The following is an 11,433-nucleotide window of genomic DNA, read 5'->3' as shown; positions in this document are numbered from 1 at the left end:
CAATGACCTGCCATTTTAAATTTCCCACTATGCCATGGAACACTCAACACAACTTCCCTGTGGAACTTTGTGGGAAATGAAACATTCAGCTCATCATTGGTGCCAGCCTCAGAACTGTGACTTATTCATGAATACATTTACTGTATATATAATATGAATCGCCATGGTAGAAATAAAAGGGCTGAAATATAGAAGAAAGTGACCCTGTGAACAAGCCCGGCCTGAAAGTCCTGCCACAATCCCTTTGAAGCCCTCCTCATCTCTGTGTTCCTCAGCCTTCAGCCTAACACTAATTATAGGTTTCCTAGTCTAAAGAACAACAATATGTTGGACCAAAATAAAAGTTGGGCAGTGAGTTTCGAAATGTCAGATTCAAAATATGTGCCATTTGCCAAGTTTGGGTTGTCATGGCTTCCGATCATGCCTTATTATTTAAGCTTTGAAACTGTGTTTCGGGCATTTCTGGGCGGACATTCTCTTGTTCTAGATTTTTGTACAGGTGAATATTTGCATCAAGTTCCAAAGATTTTTAAGACTGAAATACATTTGTACCCAGACACCTTGTATTCTTTAGAAATCTAAAATCTTGGTGATAAACAACCGATCGCCTGGTAACCCTGAGCCCACACCACTTCATTCCAAGTAAATCACTGAAGCACACACAAAGACAAGTTTTCCACTTACTTAGCTAGTACTGTGTCTCTCGCTTTAAGCACAGGAGGGGAAAAAACCACAGGTTGTTTTTGCTACACCACAAGAGCTTGTTTTCTTTGTACATAAACCAGATCATGTTGTTTCTGGAAATGTTACATTTATTCATTTCACTGGGATGATACACTTAAACTACTTATGGATATGCTTCATTCTTAGCACAAGAAAAGGCACACACAGTACGGTTCAAAGACGGGGCGAAGTCATTCAAGCATTAACAAAACTTGGACGTTACAAGTCATGTGTAGTTGCCTATTGAGACTGTGCTGCTTTTTTCTAATAAGTGGGAATAAAATGATTTGAACCGCAGTTTCGCACTCCAGACTACTGGAGGGTCAACCGAAGATACTCTGCTATCTAAGATAGAGAAGCAAAAGACAGTCTCTCCACAAGACAAGGTGCGTAATAGTACTTCAAGTCAGAGAAGTTAGTTTGGTGCTGTATTTTCCTTGGCAACAAAAATAGAAAAGCAAATAACTAACAATTTACTATCCTTTCATGACACCCAGAACCAGCTGCCTGAGAAGGCTGGTTCAGCCTGTTTCGTGTAGAACCTAATTCTTATTTTGTGGGCTATATGAATAGAAGGGCCCTCTTGTTCTATATCGAGTATGGGTGCAGAAGGCTACAAAAATATCCAAATTACAACATAGGGAACCTTATTTCTACTCTATGGGGAAAGTTCACCTTCATAATGTATCAATAGTTTTGGCTTTGAGTTGTAGTTTCACAGTATTATCCTTCTTCCTTACATGCTTCCCCACCCCCAGCTCATCTTGCCCACTCAAGACCTACCTTTTAAATATTCTCTGGATGATTTTTGGCGAAGGCTTTCCCCTCCTTCAGATTATATTTCCTCTCTTCCTCTCCAGGCTCAGTAGAAACAAAGATTGGCTGCTAGATGAGATCTGTTTAGTTTATTTGGGCAGGGTATCAAAGGAAGTTTGACTCAGGAAAAAGAATGATTACATCAAGGCCTATAAAAGACCCCAAAGCTATTGCTACCCCAGTTTTTATTTCTATGCACAAGGGGACTCATTAGTTTCTACAGGTAGTTCTGTCAGCGCCGAAAGATCCCGTATCACTAAATCTTGCATTTCTATATGGGATCTCTTGCATGACTTCTCCTTCCCATTTTATCCCTCTGCAAAAAAAGACACGTTTGAGCCATCAAGAGTGATGAATTCCGTCTGGGACTGTTTCTTCTCTCACACAGCAGTCATTTCCTCTTGATTATTTTAAATCTATTGTATTTTAACTTATTTTCAGTCTGAAGCTGAAGGAAGCATTGAAGTCCTCTCGCTCGGTGCGATAAAAGCTGGCACAATGTTTTTCAAATTTCATACATTCTAACAGGTAGCAAAATTTCAAAGCACTCCTCTGGGAAACTGAAATAGAGAGGGCTTGCACTACAAGGAAGAGTGGAGGCTCACATTCCAGCTAAGAATTCTCGCTGCTTCTTAAATGTTTAAGCACTAGCACTGAGACCATTTGGCAGCAATGCAGAGATTAAAGTTATGGGTGCTACGGATGTTCAGACAATGTAGACAAAGTGTGCTGGAAAGCTGGTTCTATCCCTGGACAACCCAACACAGCAACAAAGGAGGCAATAGAATAGGCTAAGACTGGAGCTAAGGGACAAATGAGATAAATCTAATAGTGAAGACAACCAAACTCATATTAGATGGCATAACTGCACCTATCATGTTGTGGCAACACAAGAAGGCTTCATGTCTAAGAACATGTAAAACAATATGCAGGGTGATTCTTTTGTATTTAATGAACTTCCACCACCAATCATAAGTCGGCTGGAACCCTGAAAGCGAAATTATTGGAATGCAAGCCTCAAAAGAGAAGGAGGTAAAATGTTCTGTCTACCTTTGTTCAATTCCTAGCTGTTTCTCTGGTAAGCGGCTGAGCACTGGGAATTGCAACATTCACAAGGTTGCCTGGAGGAGCAGGTTCTGACAGATGCTGCCTTCATGGAGGAGCTTGCACTGGCGTTTGCATCCCCATCTTCCATTTAATACAAAAGCACCATCCCTAAAAAATATGCATGGTATGGAGCAAGTAGGTAAAGAGGAGCTCCCCTGCTCCCCACTAAAATACAAAAGCCTGGCATCATACACAGAGGTCGAATGACGAGAGATGTAGGCCAGATAAACGGAAGCACTTTGTCACAGAGTGCACGGGTACAGTGTGAAACTCACTGCCACCAGATGGAGTGATGGCTGCCAAGGGGGATGTTCCTTTAACAAGGAACTAGACACATCCGTGGAAGTTAGAACCATTCATGGCTACTAGTCACAATGGCTGTATCCACTGTCAGAAGCTGTAGATCAGCTATGAAGGGCGACAGAACTGAAGGTGCCATCGTATTTGTGTCCTGCAGGCAGCTGGCTAGCCTCAGCGTGAGCAGAATTTTGGACTAGGTACATCTTTTGTTTCATACAACAGGGTTTTAAAAAATATTCTTTTTCTTACTTTTCTTTCACTACTATACGTATCTGCAATGAACGTATAGAGCATACTCAGGTGATGGATTGGCTACTTAAAGCAAGGTCAAGGGAAGGCTCAGCTGACCATTCAATAACCGAGGGCAGTGGCTCCCGATCTTGGGTAGATGTTCTTGGACTCCCCGAAGCCTTCACTACTAGCTGTGCTGGCCAGGGTTTCTGGGAACTGCAGTCCAAGAACACCTGGGTTACACAAAGTGACTATTACCCACTGACCTAAGGTAACAGATTTGCAAAGTGCTTTGAGGGCAATGTCTCCCACATCCAGGTAGAAGTTGACACCAGCTTTAGTACAGGACTTGCACAGATTATTGGTGCAGGGCTTAGATGCAGTTTCAGTTACTGTGAACGCTTTCCATAGGTCTGCTTAATCTTTGCCTGTCGTGACTGGTAAAATCAAAGAAGGAAAGGCTGACTAGGTGGCTCTGTGGCATGGTTAGTTCCTTATTGCTGGAGGAAATGAGGCCCTTTGAAAGAAGCAGTAAAGCGACACAATCCTGGAGAGGTCAAGAGCAACAGAGGTCCAACAGGAGGGACAGGAGGATTTTTGTGCAAAAGTAGTTCGGCAACAAGCAGGATGTTGCCCTGGATCATTAGTGGCCCACCTTTGCAGGGCTAATCTAATTAACTAGATTTATTATCCAGGAGTTAAATCAAACAAAATCAGGGAGTGGACAGCCTACATGTATTTCAGTGGGATTTTATACCAGAGCTTCCTGGATCATGCTCTGATGGATTAAAAACTGGCCAAAGATTTTAGACTTGCACATAGTTCCCTTTTTGCACTGGACCACCAGCAGGATGCCCAAAAAGTAAAAGGGATATCACTAAGATAGGGAATCTACTTTCCAGTGCAGGATGAATTCCCATGGAGGCAACCTGTTGGTGACACATGCACATTGTGGGTGAGGACAAAGCCAGTCAAGGGTCAAGCCTGACCACCCCAAGAGGGTGTCTCTTCCAGCAGGTTGCTGAAAAATGAACAACTTGCTTTTGCCAAATGTCTGAACCAGTTAATTATAAGCAACATTTGAACCTGGGTGGGGGACTGCAGATTTTCCATGCTAGAAATACAGGAATGAGATTAAGGTTCTTAGAATTCACCTTTAAATCTTGGTTTAGAAACATCTGATATGCACACATATATTTGGTAGTACAGTAAAGTATACAGAATATTTGGATATACTGTACTGGTCATACTATTTATACATTTATATTAAATATCATGGGTGGAGGTCAACAATATGGAAAACCATTTAATACAGACGTTTCCATCCAGAAGCCTTGCACAGAGCAATTCTGTGTATATTTATACAGAGAGAAGTCCCAATGTGTGCATTAGGTTTTCTTTCTATTAAGAATGGTTTGACATATACGACTCTGGGTCTTTTGCTGCCCACAATTAAATGGCATTGTACAGATATTCCATCTTTTTTTCTTAATAGATTTTCTCAGGCAAGAAGGAAGGGGAAAAAACAATGGGGAAAACAGACAGCAACAAGTTTATGAGACAGCTCTCATAAACTTCACTGAATGAGGCAATCCTTGTCTGGAAATACTTTGGACTACACACTTGAATTGTAAAACACAACCTTTATAAATCACCTCTGCTGATTCCTGATCCAAATATGAGGGGGGGGGAATAGTCTTATTTATCTCATTTCCAGAAGATAACCCAGATTCTCTCGGAAAATGAGGGAACTTAGTTGGGAAACCAAGAACTTGGAAAAAATCACTCTTTTGACTGCCACTCCTTCCATCTCTCACCCGACATCCCCCATCGTGAATTTCTGAAATGTACAGCACTAGGAGCACTGTCAACTAACTCCCTCCCCTCTCCAACAACTGCTGCTTCAGCTAAAAAACAAAAAACCTATCAGATGAGGCTGACTTTGGAGTTCTGAGATGGTAGTCATTGTTAAAGCAGATCATCAAACAGCCTTTGGATAGAGAATCAGAGTTCTCTTCACTATTAAAAGTGAAAATGAAGTGCAAAATTCACAGGGAGACATTATACATTTGCTTTAATTATTGTTTGTCCTTCCCAATAATTTCTAATATTGTGCTTTTTATTTTTAGAGTGAACTGAGAAATTGCCTTCAGAAAGATACTGACAAGGGATCTAAAATATTGTTTTTTCTTTCTATGTTTTTAAAAGACTTCACAAAACTAACTTCCTTCCTTCCTCCTTTTTTGAGCTAAGGAATTTTAGGTTACTTGAGCTTCATACATCCTCTATCATTTTTTTCTGTGATATAATTTTAAGTCTTTTATTTCTTTTAACCCCTTTGGCTAGTATGAACTTTGTGGGACCATCAGCATTTATAACATCACAATACTTTCAAAGCTCTTCCACTGACATTAGTTATTTATGCTGCTCTTCCACACACACCCCAAAAGACTGTAAATATAATCAGTTAAAGTTGTGTTTTGCAAACGGAGAGTAGAACAAGAAGGATAATGTGCCCAGAGCCACAAAATTTCTCTCTTTCTCTCTCTCTCTCTCTTGGTAAGGCAAAATAATTCAAAGATTTCTGAATTTTTCTATTTCTGTAGTTGGACTATTAGAGGATTCTATTCTTATTTTTCCTCCTAACCTTTTTAGAATTCTCTTTTAAAGAAACAGGAAACAAAAGAACCTGTTAAAGACAGCACAAATTCTTTTGTCTTTTTCTCCACATCAATTAGAAGGCTGAACACTTTTGCTGCTGACTTTAGATCTTCAGCTAGGTGTCCTAATACCTTAGGGACAAGCTGAGTTCTGTTGCTGCTTTGCAGCCTGCTAGTGCTTTGAGGAGGTGAGGCAATGATCTAGTTCCAAAATTCAACTTGCTAGGTACCACAGGTTTCCATTCTTGCTGCATGAACATCAGAGGCCAATAGAGTTGAGAGCGAGGATGAAGCATTTGCATGTGTAATAGAATTTTCAGAGCTTACATCAAATGACAACATATGATTACTGAGTGTGTGAATAAAAGTAAGGTTCATACAGAAGCACTGCTTTGAGAGGCATTTTTCCAGGTTGTAAAAAGGACACACACATCATTTGGGTATCTACTCCAAATTTGTAACACAGATTAATCTCCTCTCTCACGCACAACCACAATCTCATTGCAGATACAATGCTGCACACCAGGAATTCCTTACATTTTCCTCATTTATCAGAGGACACCATAACTCAAGTTGGGCCTTTTCCACAATGGCTTAATAATTTTTACTGTTCTTAAAAAAAAAAAAAAAAGACTGTTGAACCTGAAGATGGTTCCCACAAATTTTGCTGGGTGTTTTGTAACTTTTGTTGTTGTTTCTTGGAGCAATATCATTGTCACTGGAATTAATGTCACTATTTACTAAAGTGTTTCTTTCCTTCCCATCAATTGCCCCTCATGATAGGTTGGGTATTTCATAAGAGGGAACATGTCACGTAGGGAAACAAATCTGTCTGTCCCTCACACATCAGGTCCTTGTTTAACCATAGAATTATGCTCTCTCTGTTCTACTTGGCAGCCTCAGACAACAAGTCCCTATTCAGAATACAGTATGTTACTTATTCTGCTGTAATACTGCTTCAGACTGGCATCAGCTAAGCACACAGTATTTGGACAATAGGTATACAGACATGGAAATAACGCTCTCCATAAACCTGAGGCTGAGAGTTCAATTCCTCCTTTCTTTCCCACTTACTCCAATAAGAAGGATGTGGTGGTAGGCAGGAGTTAATGTGCCTTTCTGCTTCTTCTTTGGGCACCCTGGCCTACAGGTCTTTTTAATAAATATATATTCCCAGTCCCTGGGTGGTTTGAGGTCCTCTGGGAGCTCTATGTCTAAGTGGTAGGAGTCTTCCTCAGGGCTCTCAGAATGTCACCCTAAAAGCCCTCTCCCTCCTGCTCCTCTTCCTTCACCACCACAAAGGAGAGCAAGTCACCAGTTTGCGTGGACTGTTTGACCTTCCTCTTGCCCTCATGTTACCCTTCTACCTCTCTCTCTCTGCCTCCAATCCCTCTTTTATGGCCCCAAAGTCCCAAGGATCCTTTTCCTCCTCTATTCCTGGGCTTTTATTTGTTCCCATGCTTTTCCTTTGACCTACCCCTAAAAAGAGTGGTTCATGCATTTGTAATCTTTAAAACAGACTACTGTAATCTCTAGAACAGAGTACTGTAGTGCTCTCTATGTAGGGCTGCCCTTGAAGTCAATACAGAAACTTCAACAGGCCAAAAATGTGGCAGCTATACCGATTACGGGTACCAACAGATGTGAATACCTCTCTCCAGTCTTGGCATGTCTTAATTGCCTCCCATTTAGTTTCCATGCACATTTTAAGGTGCTAGTCATAATTTATAACGTCCTGGACAGTTTAGGACTTTGTTATTTGGCAGAATGTTCCACCCGCTCCACGCAGTCTTTGATGTTAAGAACTGTAGCACTCCAGAAGGCAAAAGCAAAAAAACACCACGAGGAACCAAGCTTTCTAGTTTGTGGTCGCTTCCCTTTGCACTAAACTTCCAACAGAGGTTCATCAGGTGCCCCCCCTTCTCAGTTTTTAGGAAGCTAATCAAGAAAGAATTATATAACACTGGCTTCTATAAGCGGTGAATATTAACCTGAGATGCTCAAATGGGTTTTAATTTGTGTATTTCTAATTAAAGGTAGGTTCATTGTTTTAGCAAGTGGCAGGGTTTATTGTACTTTATTGTATTTTTATTGTATTTATTACTGTACTTGGGTTTTTCTATTAAAATATTCTACGTTGTGAACCACTCCGTTCCTCTTCTATTCTACTGGGGCTCCACCAATCCATCCCAGTAGATGTGGGAGGGAGGGAGGGAGAAAGAGCAGGATGGATGAACGTCCAAGAGAAAATAAGTTTGTGTGTCTTAAACATGTCACTTCTATTTTGCTTTTGGTGAAACTAACACAGATACTGCTCTGAAAACTGCTATGAGGGAACAGTCAGCTAAAAAAAATGTTCCAGGATGATTTTGTCCTGTCTGGGGGTGCTTCCTGGGGGCATTATAGAGTGCATCTCCCACATTAGTCATTTTCTTTGGTGCTACACTTCCTTATGCATACACTTTTTCCAGGGCATTCATATAGTACCACTGTTAGTCCACTAAATTCCAGTGTTCTCTGACTAATCCTTCCATATTTTTTTCAGGTCAAGCACATGGCGAGAGAGGTGCAAAACCTCAATGGTGGCAGCAGCTTCTCCCTTGTGGTCAGCCAAATTGTTCTTAAGCCTTTTCAAAGCCCCTGTGCCTTTAAACAAACACTTCCTCTTTGTAACAGTTCATTTTATTACTTCCTGTTGATCTCCTTGGATAGATTTTAAGAACAGCTTCTGATTTGTCCTTTGAACAGCTTTTTCAAATTGACCTAACAACCGTTTTTCTTCCTATAGGCTGCCACAGAGGCTTTAATTAGAGATTTCCTCTCATTATTTTGTCTCTTCTTTAAAATGACAAAATAACACCTTAAAAAGCACTGTTTTCCCAACAGAGCAGAAGATGAAAGAAAGAAAACCCGCCGTAACTAAAGGACGAGCAATCCAAGCCATAGCAGAACCACTGAGGTGGAGTAGGAAAAAAGAATTGATCCTGTGTGAATTATGGGCATGCCAACAGTACGCTGCAATTTTAGTACATATGTAGACTCAACAACAACACTACTTAACAACACAAGGCAACTCAGGCTGAGACAGGAGTTCAGTTCCATATAGTTTGCTCCCAAGCGAGTGTGGAAGGATTGCAATCTCTTCAACCCAAAGGAATTTAGGAAGAGCCCATTCTTTCCTGGCAAGGAGTGGCCTATCTTTCCTAATTTAGAGGTGGTTTGCCAACAGAACAAGGAGAGGTTCAAGAAATTTCCCTCTTTGGCAATCTGGCAGAAAGCACTGGGCAAGCATACGCCAGGAGTGCTTGGCATGTAACATGGCTGCCTTTCTCAGATGGGAAGTTAGATCAGAACTTCTGCTGGCTCATTAAACTCTGCACCAGCTGATCCTCTTGTCCAAGACCCCTTCCTCAAAACAAGGCAGTGGTTTCTGTCAGGTGTCTGCCTAGATGTGAGCCAGTGTGGTATCTTCTAAAAGCTTTTTTTGCACTCCTGGAAGAGTGATTTCAAACTTTCATTAACTGGGGGAACCTAAATGAATAAGGGACATGATGGCACCAAACAGTTTTTTTAGGTACAGAGTAGGGAGAAGTTATATTTCTGGACTGCAACTCCCAAAATTCCCAGTGGGAATTTCCAGAGCTCCCAGTGGCCATGATGTCTCAGGGATTTGGGTAGCTTCCCCCACATACACACAAGAGAGTCATGTTTCCAAGTCCTAGATGTGTGGAGAGCTTCCTTTGGAGCTATGAAAGATTACATCTGTGCTTCTATCCCAAGCTTTCTCTCTAAGCTTGGGCGGATGTGGAAGGCTTGTAAAGTTTAGACTCATCCAAATGGCCCTGTTATCTGTCTCAAACCTTAGCCAAATGACACAACATATGCACACTCCCCCTTCATTCCTGCCCCCTCTACCTTTTTACACAAATGACCTAAACTTGGTCAGGTTCACATGTCCCTCGAGATGATCGCATTTCACTGCTTCAAAAGAGCTTTGGTCTGCACAGCCTGTAGCAGCAAATTTACACTTCAAAAAGCAGACAGCTTTTTTCCACATCTTATTCACTTAATGGGTGAGAATGTAAAATTAGTTCCGTTGCTGATGAGGACCTTGAGCCACATGAAAAGTGTTCATTTGTCAGCACAGACTTTCCGCCTGAAACATGATTATATAGCTAATCCAATAATGGGTTTTGATGCTGAGCATTTATTTATATACAGCAGATATTGTTATCTGTTGATAATCACGGTCTACAATTTACTCTTATTTTCCAAGTGTGTCGTTAGATAGAGCAACATCTCCTGGACATTACATGTGGTTAACAGCCCTGTAAATGCACCCAGACAAAACCTGGGGAACAGATTGCTGTATTTTGCTGTGCTTTCAGATGGATCAATGTTGAATTTTAGCTTATGGAGTTTAAAATATTAATGATGAATAAAGCATTTTAAGATTAGAGCCTCTACATATTATTTAAGGTGGCACCAGATTAAAATTTTACACCCACATTTTTGCTAGTTCAGTGTATGTTTCTCAGAACTGGTTTTGATTTTCTTTTTTTTTTTTCTCCTCTCCCTCCTCAAGTGCAAGCATTTAATGATCTTTGGGGGAAAATGTGTTAAGGAGAAAAGCTTCTTTACCTTAGATTACATTTCAGAACTGACTATTTTCAGAGGTAATTCTAATGTTTTTTCCCCCCAAGACAGTTTGTCTCCTGTTTACAGGACTGCATTCTGGACATGAAAAGAAAACATAAAAATGAAAAATATTTCCAAGAGATTTTAGAATCATTTGAACACACCTGCCTTTTATTGGTGCTTAGTTTTTGAATATGCATACATGTCATTGAAGTTTAGGACCCGGTATTATGAAATATGCATTTAAACATATAAACACCAAATTAAAAAATATCTTTTTAAAGCCCTACCTTATTAATGTTACTTATTATGTCACACATTACTCTAGAATAAATTCCAGATAATATACTATATGTGAAATGTAAATTCACTGTGCTAAGATAATTGCAGATATACTGTATACTATAAAATCTCCTGCAGTGCTGTTTGAGATTAAATCAAGTTACTTTTGTTGAAGAAAAACCTCTGCAAACTCATATGAGGCTTTTATTAAATTGCTTTGAAAATTTCCAAGGAAAAAATAGAGTAGAAATGATATAATAGAACCGTAACAGGGAGAGGAAGATTCTGATCCCTGAAAGCAACATACACTTAGAATTAAAGTAAAATTTTAAAACACACCTTGTGGTGCAACAGAAGCCGTTGATTTGGGGGGATCAGGAGTTTAGGATCTCTGCAATACTTAATGCATGCTTGTGGAAGAACAGAAGGAGGAAGTCATTTCTGTACTAAGGTGCACAGAATCTATCTGTGTGCAAACAAATGGCCCTAGAAGCTGGGCAGTCTTTTTGGCAGTTTGCCACTACCGGGTAACTTTGCATTCAACCCAGATTCCAACCCTAGACTCACAATCTTGCATATTTAAAACACATCCTGAGAGCCTCATATTTAAGATTGAGAAATAACACAGAGATGCTGTCCATCTCTGTGGAAAAAAAAAAAGAACTTGTCGGCAAGT

The sequence above is a fragment of the Pogona vitticeps genome, chromosome 4, assembly GCF_051106095.1.
Source record: "Pogona vitticeps strain Pit_001003342236 chromosome 4, PviZW2.1, whole genome shotgun sequence".
NCBI lineage: Eukaryota > Metazoa > Chordata > Lepidosauria > Squamata > Agamidae > Pogona > Pogona vitticeps.
Note: the sequence above shows the minus strand (reverse complement) of the source record.